Here is a 19,633-nt window from a genome sequence, read left to right as displayed (position 1 = left end):
AGCAAGCTTGCAAAGGAAATCTGCACTACAATGAAGTCTCACTTCCCCCCGGTCAAAAGGGCCATCTGAAAAAAGTGTAAAATCCAGAAAGGCAGGACAGACCATGGAGAACTGGGAGCCTTGTTATGCTGATGGGCGGGATGTAAATTGCCAACAGACACTCGGGAGAAGTGTATGGTTTTTCCTGAAACATCTAAAAAACAAAGCAACAGAGCATAGAGCACTGCCACTTATGGTCCAATAGCTTAGGGAAATTAAAATCAAAAAGACCAGCCACCCCAAAGTTTGGGACGCCTCTGTTTACAAGAACCTCGTTTACAGTACAAGTTCAACATCGCAGAAAGTGAAAAATGGATAAAGAAGTTGTGGTATTTACTTACAAAGCAATATCACTCAGCAATGAAATCTGTGTCATCAGGCCCTTAGCAGCACAATGAGTGGATTCAGGTATGATGATTCTAACTGAAGTAAGTCACACAGAAAAAGAAACATCATAAGATATCAGTAATACACGGAATGTAAACTTGGCTACACAGGAACTGAATTACAGAACAGAACAGGGTCTCAAATTTAGAAAACCAACTTATGCTTGCTTAAGGGTAAAGGTGAGTTGGGGTGCTGCATAAAACCAGAGATTGAAATGAGCACAGATAAAGTTCCTTAAGTCAAATATGGAATAGACAAGAGCTACTCCTTGCTCAATGAAATGGACTCAACACCGCATATTAAACGCCTAAGAATGTACCTGACTAGTAAGTATCTTAAAACCTATGGATTGCTATGTCTCCGAAAGAGAATCAAGCATGTGTACAGGGGCATAAACGCAGCAGTGATAGGATTGGAGAGGTTCGGTGAGCAAATGAAGACCCTTTGAAGTCATATTGCATGGTACCCATTACACGAGTCTCAACTCTCCAGGTTTAACGTATTCTTCCTTCAGCTAAAACATGCATGTGGAACCTAAGTATGATCAACCATGTGAACGGGAGACGTGTTCAAATATGTCTCAGTTTTCCTCCCCTGGTACTCGGGTGCAACATTCCAGACGCTTTACTAACACTCTCCCCACTTGGAGAGTCAGCGCCTTTAACCTCCTGTTTGGCCCAGTTTGCAATTTCTGCGGAAGATGAACAGGAATAGCGAGAACCAATGAGAGGCTAGCTGGAGGTGTCTGGACGGGCAAATTTAACTGTCATTTCCCACCAGGAAGAGGAAATAACCAAAGGCTCATTGTGCCGTACCGGAACCAGATTAGGGCCTGAAGCCATCCTGCGGTGTTGCGGCCAGGTCACAAGAAAGCGAGTTGAAGAAAGGAGCTCAGGGGCACTGTAATTCACAAACCTGCAGAGTTATAAATGACAGCTATCGTCCAAAAATAGACTGAAGTAAGGCTGCCAAGAGGACTTGAAAGCGGGGCAGAATTGCAGGAAACCGATTTCAGGAGGTAGACTGGAATTGCATTGAAAGCATAGGAAAAGAGGCAGAACGTCCACAATGATGCACTTGGCCAAAAAGGGCGTATGCGTTTTTTCCTGAATATATTCAGGAAAAAACGCATACGCCCTTTTTGGCCAACCAAGCAAGCTTGCAAAGGAAATCTGCACTACAATGAAGTCTCACTTCCCCCCGGTCAAAAGGGCCATCTGAAAAAAGTGTAAAATCCAGAAAGGCAGGACAGGCCATGGAGAACTGGGAGCCTTGTTATGCTGATGGGCGGGATGTAAATTGCCAACAACCACTCGGGAGAAGTGTATGGTGTTTCCTGAAACATCTAAAAAACAAAGCAACAGAACCTAGGGCACTTCCACTTATGGTCCTATAGCTTAGGGAAATTAAAATCAAAAAGACACAGCCACCCCGAAGTTTGGAACGGCTCTGTTTACAAGAACCTCGTTTACAGTACAAGTTCAACATCGCAGAAAGTGAAAAATGGATAAAGAAGTTGTGGTATTTACTTACAAAGCAATATCACTCAGCAATGAAATCTGTGTCATCAGGCCCTTAGCAGCACAATGAGTGGATTCAGGTATGATGATTCTAACTGAAATAAGTCACACAGAAAAAGAAACATCATAAGATATCAGTAATACACGGAATGTAAACTTGGCTACACAGGAACTGAATTACAGAACAGAACAGGGTCTCAAATTTAGAAAACCAACTTATGCTTGCTTAAGGGTAAAGGTGAGTTGGGGTGCTGCATAAAACCAGAGATTGAAATGAGCACAGATAAAGTTCCTTAAGCCAAATATGGAATAGACAAGAGCTACTCCTTGCTCAACGAAATGGACTCAACACCGCATATTAAACGCCTAAGAATGTACCTGACTAGTAAGTATCGTAAAACCTATGGATTGCTATGTCTCCAAAAGAGAATCAAGCATGTGTACAGGGGCATAAACGCAGCAGTGATAGGATTGGAGAGGTTCGGTGAGCAAATGAAGACCCTTTGAAGTCATATTGCATGGTACCCATTACACGGGTCTCAACTCTCCAGGTTTAAGGTATTCTTCCTTCAGCTAAAACATGCATGTGGAACCCAAGTATGATCAACCATGTGAACGGGAGACGTGTTCAAATATGTCTCAGTTTTCCTCCCCTGGTACTCGGGTGCAACATTCCAGACGCTTTACTAACACTCTCCCCACTTGGAGAGTCAGCGCCTTTAACCTCCTGTTTGGCCCAGTTTGCAATTTCTGCGGAAGATGAACAGGAATAGCGAGAACCAATGAGAGGCTAGCTGGAGGTGTCTGGACGGGCAAATTTAACTCTCATTTCCCACCAGGAAGAGGAAATAACCAAAGGCTCAGCGTGCCGGGCCGGAACCAGATTAGGGCGTGAAGCCATCCTGCGGTGTTGCGGCCAGGTCACAAGAAAGCGAGGTGAAGAAAGGAGCTCAGGGGCACTGTAATTCACAAACCTGCAGAGTTATAAATGAGAGCTATCGTCCAAAAATAGACTGAAGTAAGGCTGCCAAGAGGACTTGAAAGCGGGGCAGAATTGCAGGAAACCGATTTCAGGAGGTAGACTGGAATTGCATTGAAAGCATAGGAAAAGAGGCAGAAGGTCCACAATGATGCACTTGGCCAAAAAGGGCGTATGCGTTTTTTCCTGAATATATTCAGGAAAAAACGCATACGCCCTTTTTGGCCAACCAAGCAAGCTTGCAAAGGAAATCTGCACTACAATGAAGTCTCACTTCCCCCCGGTCAAAAGGGCCATCTGAAAAAAGTGTAAAATCCAGAAAGGCAACAGGCCATTGAGAACTGGCAGCCTTGTTATGCTGATGGGCGGGATGTAAATTGCCAACAACCACTCGGGAGAAGTGTATGGTGTTTCCTGAAACATCTAAAAAACAAAGCAACAGAACCTAGGGCACTTCCACTTATGGTCCTATAGCTTAGGGAAATTAAAATCAAAAAGACACAGCCACCCCAAAGTTTGGAACGGCTCTGTTTACAAGAACCTCGTTTACAGTACAAGTTCAACATCGCAGAAAGTGAAAAATGGATAAAGAAGTTGTGGTATTTACTTACAAAGCAATATCACTCAGCAATGAAATCTGTGTCATCAGGCCCTTAGCAGCACAATGAGTGGATTCAGGTATGATGATTCTAACTGAAATAAGTCACACAGAAAAAGAAACATCATAAGATATCACTAATACACAGAATGTAAACTTGCCTACACAGGAACTGAATTACAGAACAGAACAGGGTGTCAAATTTAGAAAACCAACTTATTCTTGCTTAAGGGTAAAGGTGAGTTGGGGTGCTGCATAAAACCTGAGATTGAAATGAGCACAGATAAAGTTCCTTAAGCCAAATATGGAATAGACAAGAGCTACTCCTTGCTCAACGAAATGGACTCAACACCGCATATTAAACGCCTAAGAATGTACCTGACTTGTAAGTATCTTAAAACCTATGGATTGCTATGTCTCCGAAAGAGAATCAAGCATGTGTACAGGGGCATAAACGCAGCAGTGATAGGATTGGAGAGGTTCGGTGAGCAAATGAAGACCCTTTGAAGTCATATTGCATGGTACCCATTCCACGGGTTTCAACTACCCAGGTTTAAGGTATTCTTCCTTCAGCTAAAACATGCATGTGGAACCTAGAGTATGATCAACCATGTGATCGGGAGACGTGTTCAAATATGTCTCAGTTTTCCTCCCCTGGTACTCGGGTGCAACATTCCAGACGCTTTACTAACACTCTCCCCACTTGGAGAGTCAGTCCCTTTAACCTCCTGTTTGGCCCAGTTTGCAATTTCTGCGGAAGATGAACAGGAATAGCGAGAACCAATGAGAGGCTAGCTGGAGGTGTCTGGACGGGCAAATTTAACTCTCATTTCCCACCAGGAAGAGGAATTAACCAAAGGCTCAGCATGCCGGGCCGGAACCAGATTAGGGCCTGAAGCCATCCTGCGGTGTTGCGGCCAGGTCACAAGAAAGCGAGTTGAAGAAAGGAGCTCAGGGGCACTGTAATTCACAAACCTGCAGAGTTATAAATGACAGCTATCGTCCAAAAATAGACTGAAGTAAGGCTGCCAAGAGGACTTGAAAGCGGGGCAGAATTGCAGGAAACCGATTTCAGGAGGTAGACTGGAATTGCATTGAAAGCATAGGAAAAGAGGCAGAACGTCCACAATGATGCACTTGGCCAAAAAGGGCGTATGCGTTTTTTCCTGAATATATTCAGGAAAAAACGCATACGCTCTTTTTGGCCAACCAAGCAAGCTTGCAAAGGAAATCTGCACTACAATGAAGTCTCACTTCCCCCCGGTCAAAAGGGCCATCTGAAAAAAGTGTAAAATCCAGAAAGGCAACAGGCCATGGAGAACTGGGAGCCTTGTTATGCTGATGGGCGGGATGTAAATTGCCAACAGACACTCCGGAGAAGTGTATGGTGTTTCCTGAAACATCTAAAAAACAAAGCAACAGAGCCTAGGGCACTGCCACTTATGGTCCTATAGCTTAGGGAAATTAAAATCAAAAAGACACAGCCACCCCAAAGTTTGGGACGCCTCTGTTTACAAGAACCTCGTTTACAGTACAAGTTCAACATCGCAGAAAGTGAAAAATGGATAAAGAAGTTGTGGTATTTACTTACAAAGCAATATCACTCAGCAATGAAATCTATGTCATCAGGCCCTTAGCATCACAATGAGTGGATTCAGGTATGATGATTCTAACTGAAATAAGTCACACAGAAAAAGAAACATCATAAGATATCAGTAATACACGGAATGTAAACTTGGCTACACAGGAACTGAATTACAGAACAGAAGAGGGTCTCAAATTTAGAAAACCAACTTATGCTTGCTTAAGGGTAAAGGTGAGTTGGGGTGCTGCATAAAACCAGAGATTGAAATGAGCACAGATAAAGTTCCTTAAGTCAAATATGGAATAGACAAGAGCTACTCCTTGCTCAATGAAATGGACTCAACACCGCATATTAAACGCCTAAGAATGTACCTGACTAGTAAGTATCGTAAAACCTATGGATTGCTATGTCTCCGAAAGAGAATCAAGCATGTGCACAGGGGCATAAACGCAGCAGTGATAGGATTGGAGAGGTGCGGTGAGCAAATGAAGACCCTTTGAAGTCATATTGCATGGTACCCATTCCACGGGTTTCAACTACCCAGGTTTAAGGTATTCTTCCTTCAGCTAAAACATACATGTGGAACCTAGAGTATGATCAACCATGTGATCGGGAGACGTGTTCAAATATATCTCAGTTTTCCTCCCGTGGTACTCGGGTGCAACATTCCAGACGCTTTACTAACACTCTCCCCACTTGGAGAGTCAGTCCCTTTAACCTCCTGTTTGGCCCAGTTTGCAATTTCTGCGGAAGATGAACAGGAATAGCGAGAACCAATGAGAGGCTAGCTGGAGGTGTCTGGACGGGCAAATTTAACTCTCATTTCCCACCAGGAAGAGGAAATAACCAAAGGCTCAGTGTGCCGTACCGGAACCAGATTAGGGCCTGAAGCCATCCTGCGGTGTTGCGGCCAGCTCAAAAGAAAGCGAGTTGAAAAAAGGAGCTCAGGGGCACTGTAATTCACAAACCTGCAGAGTTATAAATGACAGCTATCGTCCAAAAATAGACTGAAGTAAGGCTGCCAAGAGGACTTGAAAGCGGGGCAGAATTGCAGGAAACCGATTTCAGGAGGTAGACTGGAATTGCATTGAAAGCATAGGAAAAGAGGCAGAACGTCCACAATGATGCACTTGGCCAAAAAGGGCGTATGCGTTTTTTCCTGAATATATTCAGGAAAAAACGCATACGCCCTTTTTGGCCAACCAAGCAAGCTTGCAAAGGAAATCTGCACTACAATGAAGTCTCAATTCCCCCCGGTCAAAAGGGCCATCTGAAAAAAGTGTAAAATCCAGAAAGGCAGGACAGGCCATGGAGAACTGGCAGCCTTGTTATGCTGATGGGCGGGATGTAAATTGCCAACAACCACTCGGGAGAAGTGTATGGTGTTTCCTGAAACATCTAAAAAACAAAGCAACAGAACCTAGGGCACTTCCACTTATGGTCCTATAGCTTAGGGAAATTAAAATCAAAAAGACACAGCCACCCCAAAGTTTGGAACGGCTCTGTTTACAAGAACCTCGTTTACAGTACAAGTTCAACATTGCAGAAAGTGAAAAATGGATAAAGAAGTTGTGGTATTTACTTACAAAGCAATATCACTCAGCAATGAAATCTGTGTCATCAGGCCCTTAGCAGCACAATGAGTGGATTCAGTTATGATGATTCTAACTGAAATAAGTCACACAGAAAAAGAAACATCGTAAGATATCAGTAATACACGGAATGTAAACTTGGCTACACAGGAACTGAATTACAGAACAGAACAGGGTCTCAAATTTAGAAAACCAACTTATTCTTGCTTAAGGGTAAAGGTGAGTTCGGGTGCTGCATAAAACCAGAGATTGAAATGAGCACAGATAAAGTTCCTTAAGCCAAATATGGAATAGACAAGAGCTACTCCTTGCTCAACGAAATGGACTCAACACCCCATATTAAACGCCTAAGAATGTACCTGACTAGTAAGTATCTTAAAACCTATGGATTGCTATGTCTCCGAAAGAGAATCAAGCATGTGTACAGGGGCATAAATGCAGCAGTGATAAGATTGGAGAGGTGCGGTGAGCAAATGAAGACCCTTTGAAGTCATATTGCATGGTACCCATTCCACGGGTTTCAACTACCCAGGTTTAAGGTATTCTTCCTTCAGCTAAAACATGCATGTGGAACCTAGAGTATGATCAACCATGTGATCGGGAGACGTGTTCAAATTGTCTCAGTTTTCCTCCCCTGGTACTCGGGTGCAACATTCCAGACGCTTTACTAACACTCTCCCCACTTGGAGAGTCAGTCCCTTTAACCTCCTGTTTGGCCCAGTTTGCAATTTCTGCGGAAGATGAACAGGAATAGCGAGAACCAATGAGAGGCTAGCTGGAGGTGTCTGGACGGGCAAATTTAACTCTCATTTCCCACCAGGAAGAGGAATTAACCAAAGGCTCAGCATGCCGGGCCAGAACGAGATTAGGGCCTGAAGCCATCCTGCGGTGTTGCGGCCAGGTCACAAGAAAGTAGTTGAAGAAAGGAGCTCAGGGGCACTGTAATTCACAAACCTGCAGAGTTATAAATGACAGCTATCGTCCAAAAATAGACTGAAGTAAGGCTGCCAAGAGGACTTGAAAGCGGGGCAGAATTGCAGGAAACCGATTTCAGGAGGTAGACTGGAATTGCATTGAAAGCATAGGAAAAGAGGCAGAACGTCCACAATGATGCACTTGGCCAAAAAGGGCGTATGCGTTTTTTCCTAAATATATTCAGGAAAAAACGCATACGCCCTTTTTGGCCAACCAAGCAAGCTTGCAAAGGAAATCTGCACTACAATGAAGTCTCACTTCCCCCCGGTCAAAAGGGCCATCTGAAAAAAGTGTAAAATCCAGAAAGGCAGGACAGGCCATGGAGAACTGGGAGCCTTGTTATGCTGATGGGCGGGATGTAAATTGCCAACAGACACTTGGGAGAAGTGTATGGTGTTTCCTGAAACATCTAAAAAACAAAGCAACAGAGCCTAGGGCACTTCCACTTATGGTCCTATAGCTTAGGGAAATTAAAATCAAAAAGACACAGCCACCCCAAAGTTTGGAACGGCTCTGTTTACAAGAACCTCGTTTACAGTACAAGTTCAACATCGCAGAAAGTGAAAAATGGATAAAGAAGTTGTGGTATTGACTTACAAAGCAATATCACTCAGCAATGAAATCTATGTCATCAGGCCCTTAGCAGCACAATGAGTGGATTCAGGTATGATGATTCTAACTGAAATAAGTCACACAGAAAAAGAAACATCATAAGATATCACTAATACACGGAATGTAAACTTGGCTACACAGGAACTGAATTACAGAACAGAACAGGGTCTCAAATTTAGAAAACCAACTTATGCTTGCTTAAGGGTAAAGGTGAGTTGGGGTGCTGCATAAAACCAGAGATTGAAATGAGCACAGATAAAGTTCCTTAAGCCAAATATGGAATAGACAAGAGCTACTCCTTGCTCAACGAAATGGACTCAACACCGCATATTAAACGCCTAAGAATGAACCTGACCAGTAAGTATCGTAAAACCTATGGATTGCTATGTCTCCGAAAGAGAATCAAGCATGTGTACAGGGGCATAAACGCAGCAGTGATAGGATTGGAGAGGTTCGGTGAGCAAATGAAGACCCTTTGAAGTCATATTGCATGGTACCCATTACACGGGTCTCAACTCTCCAGGTTTAAGGTATTCTTCCTTCAGCTAAAACATGCATGTGGAACCCAAGTATGATCAACCATGTGAACGGGAGACGTGTTCAAATATGTCTCAGTTTTCCTCCCCTGGTACTCGGGTGCAACATTCCAGACGCTTTACTAACACTCTCCCCACTTGGAGAGTCAGTCCCTTTAACCTCCTGTTTGGCCCAGTTTGCAATTTCTGCGGAAGATGAACAGGAATAGCGAGAACCAATGAGAGGCTAGCTGGAGGTGTCTGGACGGGCAAATTTAACTCTCATTTCCCACCAGGAAGAGGAAATAACCAAAGGCTCAGCGTGCCGGGCCGGAACCAGATTAGGGCCTGAAGCCATCCTGCGGTGTTGCGGCCAGGTCACAAGAAAGCGAGTTGAAGAAAGGAGCTCAGGGGCACTGTAATTCACAAACCTGCAGAGTTATAAATGACAGCTATCGTCCAAAAATAGACTGAAGTAAGGCTGCCAAGAGGACTTGAAAGCGGGGCAGAATTGCAGGAAACCGATTTCAGGAGGTAGACTGGAATTGCATTGAAAGCATAGGAAAAGAGGCAGAACGTCCACAATGATGCACTTGGCCAAAAAGGGCGTGTGCGTTTTTTCCTGAATATATTCAGGAAAAAACGCATACGCCCTTTTTGGCCAACCAAGCAAGCTTGCAAAGGAAATCTGCACTACAATGAAGTCTCACTTCCCCCCGGCCAAAAGGGCCATCTGAAAAAAGTGTAAAATCCAGAAAGGCAACAGGCCATTGAGAACTGGCAGCCTTGTTATGCTGATGGGCGGGATGTAAATTGCCAACAGACACTTGGGAGAGGTGTATGGTGTTTCCTGAAACATCTAAAAAACAAAGCAACAGAGCCTAGGGCACTTCCACTTATGGTCCTATAGCTTAGGGAAATTAAAATCAAAAAGACACAGCCACCCCAAAGTTTGGAACGGCTCTGTTTACAAGAACCTCGTTTACAGTACAAGTTCAACATCGCAGAAAGTGAAAAATGGATAAAGAAGTTGTGGTATTTACTTACAAAGCAATATCACTCAGCAATGAAATCTGTGTCATCAGGGCCTTAGCAGCACAATGAGTGGATTCAGGTATGATGATTCTAACTGAAATAAGTCACACAGAAAAAGAAACATCATAAGATATCAGTAATACACGGAATGTAAACTTGGCTACACAGGAACTGAATTACAGAACAGAACAGGGTCTCAAATTTAGAAAACCAACTTATTCTTGCTTAAGGGTAAAGGTGAGTTGGGGTGCTGCATAAAACCAGAGATTGAAATGAGTACAGATAAAGTTCCTTAAGCCAAATATGGAATAGACAAGAGCTACTCCTTGCTCAACGAAATGGACTCAACACCCCATATTAAACGCCTAAGAATGTACCTGACTAGTAAGTATCTTAAAACCTATGGATTGCTATGTCTCCGAAAGAGAATCAAGCATGTGTACAGGGGCATAAATGCAGCAGTGATAGGATTGGAGAGGTGCGGTGAGCAAATGAAGACCCTTTGAAGTCATATTGCATGGTACCCATTCCACGGGTTTCAACTACCCAGGTTTAAGGTATTCTTCCTTCAGCTAAAACATGCATGTGGAACCTAGAGTATGATCAACCATGTGATCGGGAGACGTGTTCAAATATGTCTCAGTTTTCCTCCCCTGGTACTCGGGTGCAACATTCCAGACACTTTACTAACACTCTCCCCACTTGGAGAGTCAGTCCCTTTAACCTCCTGTTTGGCCCAGTTTGCAATTTCTGCGGAAGATGAACAGGAATAGCGAGAACCAATGAGAGGCTAGCTGGAGGTGTCTGGACGGGCAAATTTAACTCTCATTTCCCACCAGGAAGAGGAATTAACCAAAGGCTCAGCATGCCGGGCCGGAACGAGATTAGGGCCTGAAGCCATCCTGCGGTGTTGCAGCCAGGTCACAAGAAAGTGAGTTGAAGAAAGGAGCTCAGGGGCACTGTAATTCACAAACCTGCAGAGTTATAAATGACAGCTATCGTCCAAAAATAGACTGAAGTAAGGCTGCCAAGAGGACTTGAAAGCGGGGCAGAATTGCAGGAAACCGATTTCAGGAGGTAGACTGGAATTGCATTGAAAGCATAGGAAAAGAGGCAGAACGTCCACAATGATGCACTTGGCCAAAAAGGGCATATGCGTTTTTTCCTAAATATATTCAGGAAAAAACGCATACGCCCTTTTTGGCCAACCAAGCAAGCTTGCAAAGGAAATCTGCACTACAGTGAAGTCTCACTTCCCCCCGGTCAAAAGGGCCATCTGAAAAAAGTGTAAAATCCAGAAAGGCAGGACAGGCCATGGAGAACTGGGAGCCTTGTTATGCTGATGGGCGGGATGTAAATTGCCAACAGACACTTGGGAGAAGTGTATGGTGTTTCCTGAAACATCTAAAAAACAAAGCAACAGAGCCCAGGGCACTTCCACTTATGGTCCTATAGCTTAGGGAAATTAAAATCAAAAAGACACAGCCACCCCAAAGTTTGGAACGGCTCTGTTTACAAGAACCTCGTTTACAGTACAAGTTCAACATCGCAGAAAGTGAAAAATGGATAAAGAACTTGTGGTACTTAAGTACAATGCAGTATCACTCAGCAATGAAATCTATGTCATCAGGCCCATAGCAGCATAATGAGTAGATTCAGGTACGATGATTCTAACTGAAATAAGTCACACAGAAAAAGAAACATCATAAGATATCACTAATACACGGAATGTAAACTTGGCTACACAGGAACTGAATTCCAAAACAGAACAGGTTCTCAAATTTAGAAAACCAACTTATGCTTGCTTAAGGGTAAAGGTGAGTTGGGGTGCTGCATAAAACCAGAGATTGAAATGAGCACAGATAAAGTTCCTTAAGTCAAATATGGAATAGACAAGAGCTACTCCTTGCTCAACGAAATGGACTCAACACCGCATATTAAACGCCTAAGAATGTACCTGACTAGTAAGTATATTAAAACCTATGGATTGCTATATCTCCGAAAGAGAATCAAGCATGTGTACAGGGGCATAAACGCAGCAGTGATAGGATTGGATAGGTTCGGTGAGCAAATGAAGACCCTTTGAAGTCATATTGCATGGTACCCATTACACGGGTCTCAACTCTCCAGGTTTAAGGTATTCTTCCTTCAGCTAAAACATGCATGTGGAACCCAGAGTATGATCAACCATATGATCGGGAGACGTGTTCAAATATGTCTCAGTTTTCCTCCCCTGGTACTCAGGTGCAACATTCCAGGCGCTTTACTAACACTCTCCCCACTTGGAGAGTCAGTCCCTTTAACCTCCTGTTTGGCCCAGTTTGCAATTTCTGCGGAAGATGAACAGGAATAGCGAGAACCAATGAGAGGCTAGCTGGAGGTGTCTGGACGGGCAAATTTAACTCTCATTTCCCACCAGGAAGAGGAAATAACCAAAGGCTCAGCGTGCCGTGCCGGAACCAGATTAGGGCCTGAAGCCATCCTGCGGTGTTGCGGCCAGGTCACAAGAAAGCGAGTTGAAGAAAGGAGCTCAGGGGCACTGTAATTCACAAACCTGCAGAGTTATAAATGACAGCTATCGTCCAAAAATAGACTGAAGTAAGGCTGCCAAGAGGACTTGAAAGCGGGGCAGAATTGCAGGAAACCGATTTCAGGAGGTAGACTGGAATTGCATTGAAAGCATAGGAAAAGAGGCAGAACGTCCACAATGATGCACTTGGCCAAAAAGGGCGTATGCGTTTTTTCCTGAATATATTCAGAAAAAAACGCATACGCCCTTTTTGGCCAACCAAGCAAGCTTGCAAAGGAAATCTGCACTACAATGAAGTCTCACTTCCCCCCGGTCAAAAGGGCCATCTGAAAAAAGTGTAAAATCCAGAAAGGCAGGACAGGCCATGGAGAACTGGGAGCCTTGTTATGCTGATGGGCGGGATGTAAATTGCCAACAGACACTCGGGAGAAGTGTATGGTGTTTCCTGAAACATCTAAAAAACAAAGCAACAGAGCATAGAGCACTGCCACTTATGGTCCTATAGCTTAGGGAAATTAAAATCAAAAAGACACAGCCACCCCAAAGTTTGGGACGCCTCTGTTTACAAGAACCTCGTTTACAGTACAAGTTCAACATCGCAGAAAGTGAAAAATGGATAAAGAAGTTGTGGTATTTACTTACAAAGCAATATCACTCAGCAATGAAATCTGTGTCATCAGGCCCTTAGCAGCACAATGAGTGGATTCAGGTATGATGATTCTAACTGAAGTAAGTCACACAGAAAAAGAAACATCATAAGATATCAGTAATACATGGAATGTAAACTTGGCTACACAGGAACTGAATTACAGAACAGAACAGGGTCTCAAATTTAGAAAACCAACTCATGCTTGCTTAAGAGTAAAGGTGAGTTGGGGTGCTGCATAAAACCAGAGATTGAAATGAGCACAGATAAAGTTCCTTAAGTCAAATATGGAATAGACAAGAGCTACTCCTTGCTCAACAAATTGGACTCAACACCCCATATTAAACGCCTAAGAATGTACCTGACTAGTAAGTATCTTAAAACCTATGGATTGCTATGTCACCGAAAGAGAATCAAGCATGTGTACAGGGGCATAAACGCAGCAGTGATAGGATTGGAGAGGTTTGGTGAGCAAATGAAGACCCTTTGAAGTCATATTGCATGGTACCCATTACACGGGTCTTAACTCTCCAGGTTTAAGGTATTCTTCCTTCAGCTAAAACATGCATGTGGAACCCAAGTATGATCAACCATGTGAACGGGAGACGTGTTCAAATATGTCTCAGTTTTCCTCCCCTGGTACTCGGGTGCAACATTCCAGACGCTTTACTAACACTCTCCCCACTTGGAGAGTCAGTCCCTTTAACCTCCTGTTTGGCCCAGTTTGCAATTTCTGCGGAAGATGAACAGGAATAGCGAGAACCAATGAGAGGCTAGCTGGAGGTGTCTGGACGGGCAAATTTAACTCTCATTTCCCACCAGGAAGAGGAATTAACCAAAGGCTCAGCATGCCGGGCCGGAACCAGATTAGGGCCTGAAGCCATCCTGCGGTGTTGCGGCCAGATCACAAGAAAGCGAGTTGAAGAAAGGAGCTCAGGGGCACTGTAATTCACAAACCTGCAGAGTTATAAATGACAGCTATCGTCCAAAAATAGACTGAAGTAAGGCTGCCAAGAGGACTTGAAAGCGGGGCAGAATTGCAGGAAACCGATTTCAGGAGGTAGACTGCAATTGCATTGAAAGCATAGGAAAAGAGGCAGAACGTCCACAATGATGCACTTGGCCAAAAAGGGCGTATGCGTTTTTTCCTGAATATATTCAGGAAAAAACGCATACGCCCTTTTTGGCCAACCAAGCAAGCTTGCAAAGGAAATCTGCACTACAATGAAGTCTCACTTCCCCCCGGTCAAAAGGGCCATCTGAAAAAAGTGTAAAATCCAGAAAGGCAACAGGCCATTGAGAACTGGGAGCCTTGTTATGCTGATGGGCGGGATGTAAATTGGCAACAGACACTCGGGAGAAGTGTATGGTGTTTCCTGAAACATCTAAAAAACAAAGCAACAGAGCCTAGGGCACTTCCACTTATGGTCCTATAGCTTAGGGAAATTAAAATCAAAAAGACACAGCCACCCCAAAGTTTGGAACGGCGCTATTTACAAGAACCTCGTTTACAGTACAAGTTCAACATCGCAGAAAGTGAAAAATGGATAAAGAACTTGTGGTACTTACGTACAATGCAGTATCACTCAGCAATGAAATCTATGTCATCAGGCCCGTAGCAGCATAATGAGTAGATTCAGGTACGATGATTCTAACTGAAATAAGTCACACAGAAAAAGAAACATCATAAGATATCACTAATACACGGAATGTAAACTTGGCTACACAGGAACTGAATTCCAAAACAGAACAGGTTCTCAAATTTAGAAAACCAACTTATGCTTGCTTAAGGGTAAAGGTGAGTTGGGGTGCTGCATAAAACCAGAGATTGAAATGAGCACAGATAAAGTTCCTTAAGTCAAATATGGAATAGACAAGAGCTACTCCTTGCTCAACGAAATGGACTCAACACCGCATATTAAACGCCTAAGAATGTACCTGACTAGTAAGTATCTTAAAACCTATGGATTGCTATGTCTCCGAAAGAGAATCAAGCATGTGTACAGGGGCAAAAACGCAGCAGTGATAGGATTGGAGAGGTTCGGTGAGCAAATGAAGACCCTTTGAAGTCATATTGCATGGTACCCATTACACGGGTCTCAACTCTCCAGGTTTAAGGTATTCTTCCTTCAGCTAAAACATGCATGTGGAACCCAGAGTATGATCAACCATATGATCGGGAGACGTGTTCAAATATGTCTCAGTTTTCCTCCCCTGGTACTCGGGTGCAACATTCCAGACGCTTTACTAACACTCTCCCCACTTGGAGAGTCAGTCCCTTTAACCTCCTGTTTGGCCCAGTTTGCAATTTCTGCGGAAGATGAACAGGAATAGCGAGAACCAATGAGAGACTAGCTGGAGGTGTCTGGACGGGCAAATTTAACTCTCATTTCCCACCAGGAAGAGGAAATAACCAAAGGCTCAGCATGCCGTGCCGGAACCAGATTAGGGCCTGAAGCCATCCTGCGGTGTTGCGGCCAGGTCAAATGAAAGCGAGTTGAAGAAAGGAGCTCAGGGGCACTGTAATTCACAAACCTGCAGAGTTATAAATGACAGCTATCGTCCAAAAATAGACTGAAGTAAGGCTGCCAAGAGGACTTGAAAGCGGGGCAGAATTGCAGGAAACCGATTTCAGGAGGTAGACTGGAATTGCATTGAAAGCATAGGAAAAGAGGCAGAACGTCCACAATGATGCACTTGGCCAAAAAGGGCGTATGCGTTTTTTCCTGAATATATTCAGGAAAAAACGCATACGCCCTTTTGGGCCAACCAAGCAAGCTTGCAAAGGAAATCTGCACTACAATGAAGTCTCACTTCTCCCCGGTCAAAAGGGCCATCTGAAAAAGTGTAAAATCCAGAAAGGCAACAGGCCATTGAGAACTGGGAGCCTTGTTATGCTGATGGGCGGGATGTAAATTGCCAACAGACACTCGGGAGAAGTGTATGGTGTTTCCTGAAACATCTAAAAAACAAAGCAACAGAGCCTAGGGCACTGCCACTTATGGTCCTATAGCTTAGGGAAATTAAAATCAAAAAGACACAGCCACCCCAAAGTTTGGAACGGCTCTGTTTACAAGAACCTCGTTTACAGTACAAGTTCAACATCGCAGAAAGTGAAAAATGGATAAAGAACTTGTGGTACTTAAGTACAATGCAGTATCACTCAGCAATGAAATCTATGTCATCAGGCCCATAGCAGCATAATGAGTAGATTCAGGTACGATGATTCTAACTGAAATAAGTCACACAGAAAAAGAAACATCATAAGATATCAGTAATACACGGAATGTAAACTTGGCTACACAGGAACTGAATTACAGAACAGAACAGGGTCTCAAATTTAGAAAACCAACTCATGCTTGCTTAAGAGTAAAGGTGAGTTGGGGTGCTGCATAAAACCAGAGATTGAAATGAGCACAGATAAAGTTCCTTAAGTCAAATATGGAATAGACAAGAGCTACTCCTTGCTCAACAAATTGGACTCAACACCCCATATTAAACGCCTAAGAATGTACCTGACTAGTAAGTATCATAAAACCTATGGATTGCTATGTCACCGAAAGAGAATCAAGCATGTTTACAGGGGCATAAACGCAGCAGTGATAGGATTGGAGAGGTTCGGTGAGCAAATGAAGACCCTTTGAAGTCATATTGCATGGTACCCATTACACGGGTCTTAACTTTCCAGGTTTAAGATATTCTTCCTTCAGCTAAAACATGCATGTGGAACCCAAGTATGATCAACCATGTGAACGGGAGACGTGTTCAAATATGTCTCAGTTTTCCTCCCCTGGTACTCGGGTGCAACATTCCAGACGCTTTACTAACACTCTCCCCACTTGGAGAGTCAGTCCCTTTAACCTCCTGTTTGGCCCAGTTTGCAATTTCTGCGGAAGATGAACAGGAATAGCGAGAACCAATGAGAGGCTAGCTGGAGGTGTCTGGACGGGCAAATTTAACTCTCATTTCCCACCAGGAAGAGGAATTAACCAAAGGCTCAGCATGCCGGGCCAGAACGAGATTAGGGCCTGAAGCCATCCTGCGGTGTTGCGGCCAGGTCACAAGAAAGTAGTTGAAGAAAGGAGCTCAGGGGCACTGTAATTCACAAACCTGCAGAGTTATAAATGACAGCTATCGTCCAAAAATAGACTGAAGTAAGGCTGCCAAGAGGACTTGAAAGCGGGGCAGAATTGCAGGAAACCGATTTCAGGAGGTAGACTGGAATTGCATTGAAAGCATAGGAAAAGAGGCAGAACGTCCACAATGATGCACTTGGCCAAAAAGGGCGTATGCGTTTTTTCCTGAATATATTCAGGAAAAAACGCATACGCCCTTTTTGGCCAACCAAGCAACCTTGCAAAGGAAATCTGCACTACAATGAAGTCTCACTTCCCCCCGGTCAAAAGGGCCATCTGAAAAAAGTGTAAAATCCAGAAAGGCAGGACAGGCCATGGAGAACTGGCAGCCTTGTTATGCTGATGGGCGGGATGTAAATTGCCAACAACCACTCGGGAGAAGTGTATGGTGTTTCCTGAAACATCTAAAAAACAAAGCAACAGAACCTAGGGCACTTCCACTTATGGTCCTATAGCTTAGGGAAATTAAAATCAAAAAGACACAGCCACCCCAAAGTTTGGAACGGCTCTGTTTACAAGAACCTCGTTTACAGTACAAGTTCAACATCGCAGAAAGTGAAAAATGGATAAAGAAGTTGTGGTATTTACTTACAAAGCAATATCACTCAGCAATGAAATCTGTGTCATCAGGCCCTTAGCAGCACAATGAGTGGATTCAGGTATGATGATTCTAACTGAAATAAGTCACACAGAAAAAGAAACATCATAAGATATCAGTAATACACGGAATGTAAACTTGGCTACACAGGAACTGAATTACAGAACAGAACAGGGTCTCAAATTTAGAAAACCAACTTATTCTTGCTTAAGGGTAAAGGTGAGTTGGGGTGCTGCATAAAACCAGAGATTGAAATGAGTACAGATAAAGTTCCTTAAGCCAAATATGGAATAGACAAGAGCTACTCCTTGCTCAACGAAATGGACTCAACACCCCATATTAAACGCCTAAGAATGTACCTGACTAGTAAGTATCTTAAAACCTATGGATTGCTATGTCTCCGAAAGAGAATCAAGCATGTGTACAGGGGCATAAATGCAGCAGTGATAGGATTGGAGAGGTGCGGTGAGCAAATGAAGACCCTTTGAAGTCATATTGCATGGTACCCATTCCACGGGTTTCAACTACCCAGGTTTAAGGTATTCTTCCTTCAGCTAAAACATGCATGTGGAACCTAGAGTATGATCAACCATGTGATCGGGAGACGTGTTCAAATATGTCTCAGTTTTCCTCCCCTGGTACTCGGGTGCAACATTCCAGACACTTTACTAACACTCTCCCCACTTGGAGAGTCAGTCCCTTTAAACTCCTGTTTGGCCCAGTTTGCAATTTCTGCGGAAGATGAACAGGAATAGCGAGAACCAATGAGAGGCTAGCTGGAGGTGTCTGGACGGGCAAATTTAACTCTCATTTCCCACCAGGAAGAGGAATTAACCAAAGGCTCAGCATGCCGGGCCGGAACGAGATTAGGGCCTGAAGCCATCCTGCGGTGTTGCAGCCAGGTCACAAGAAAGTGAGTTGAAGAAAGGAGCTCAGGGGCACTGTAATTCACAAACCTGCAGAGTTATAAATGACAGCTATCGTCCAAAAATAGACTGAAGTAAGGCTGCCAAGAGGACTTGAAAGCGGGGCAGAATTGCAGGAAACCGATTTCAGGAGGTAGACTGGAATTGCATTGAAAGCATAGGAAAAGAGGCAGAACGTCCACAATGATGCACTTGGCCAAAAAGGGCGTATGCGTTTTTTCCTAAATATATTCAGGAAAAAACGCATACGCCCTTTTTGGCCAACCAAGCAAGCTTGCAAAGGAAATCTGCACTACAATGAAGTCTCACTTCCCCCCGGTCAAAAGGGCCATCTGAAAAAAGTGTAAAATCCAGAAAGGCAGGACAGGCCATGGAGAACTGGGAGCCTTGTTATGCTGATGGGCGGGATGTAAATTGCCAACAGACACTTGGGAGAAGTGTATGGTGTTTCCTGAAACATCTAAAAAACAAAGCAACAGAGCCCAGGGCACTTCCACTTATGGTCCTATAGCTTAGGGAAATTAAAATCAAAAAGACACAGCCACCCCAAAGTTTGGAACGGCTCTGTTTACAAGAACCTCGTTTACAGTACAAGTTCAACATCGCAGAAAGTGAAAAATGGATAAAGAACTTGTGGTACTTAAGTACAATGCAGTATCACTCAGCAATGAAATCTATGTCATCAGGCCCATAGCAGCATAATGAGTAGATTCAGGTACGATGATTCTAACTGAAATAAGTCACACAGAAAAAGAAACATCATAAGATATCACTAATACACGGAATGTAAACTTGGCTACACAGGAACTGAATTCCAAAACAGAACAGGTTCTCAAATTTAGAAAACCAACTTATGCTTGCTTAAGGGTAAAGGTGAGTTGGGGTGCTGCATAAAACCAGAGATTGAAATGAGCACAGATAAAGTTCCTTAAGTCAAATATGGAATAGACAAGAGCTACT

General features: G+C 43.7%; 1 long non-coding RNA gene across 5 annotated transcripts in view; it reads right to left on the bottom strand.

Annotated features, from left to right (window-relative positions):
• Positions 1–19,633, bottom strand: part of LOC307181269 — a 1,277,915-nt gene that overhangs the window by 949,058 nt on the left and 309,224 nt on the right. The window contains exon 1 of one of the 5 annotated variants that reach the window (XR_013826275.1): positions 11,422–11,477. The exons of the other annotated variants lie outside the window; for them this stretch is intronic. This is a non-coding gene — a long non-coding RNA (uncharacterized lncRNA). Of the gene's footprint in view, positions 1–11,421; positions 11,478–19,633 lie in introns of those variants that run through there. 5 annotated transcript variants of the gene reach the window in all.

Source organism: Stenella coeruleoalba (assembly GCF_951394435.1).
Source record: "Stenella coeruleoalba genome assembly, contig: scaffold_62, whole genome shotgun sequence".
Taxonomy (NCBI): Eukaryota; Metazoa; Chordata; class Mammalia; order Artiodactyla; family Delphinidae; genus Stenella; species Stenella coeruleoalba.
Note: the sequence above shows the minus strand (reverse complement) of the source record. Positions and strands in the feature narration are given on the sequence as shown.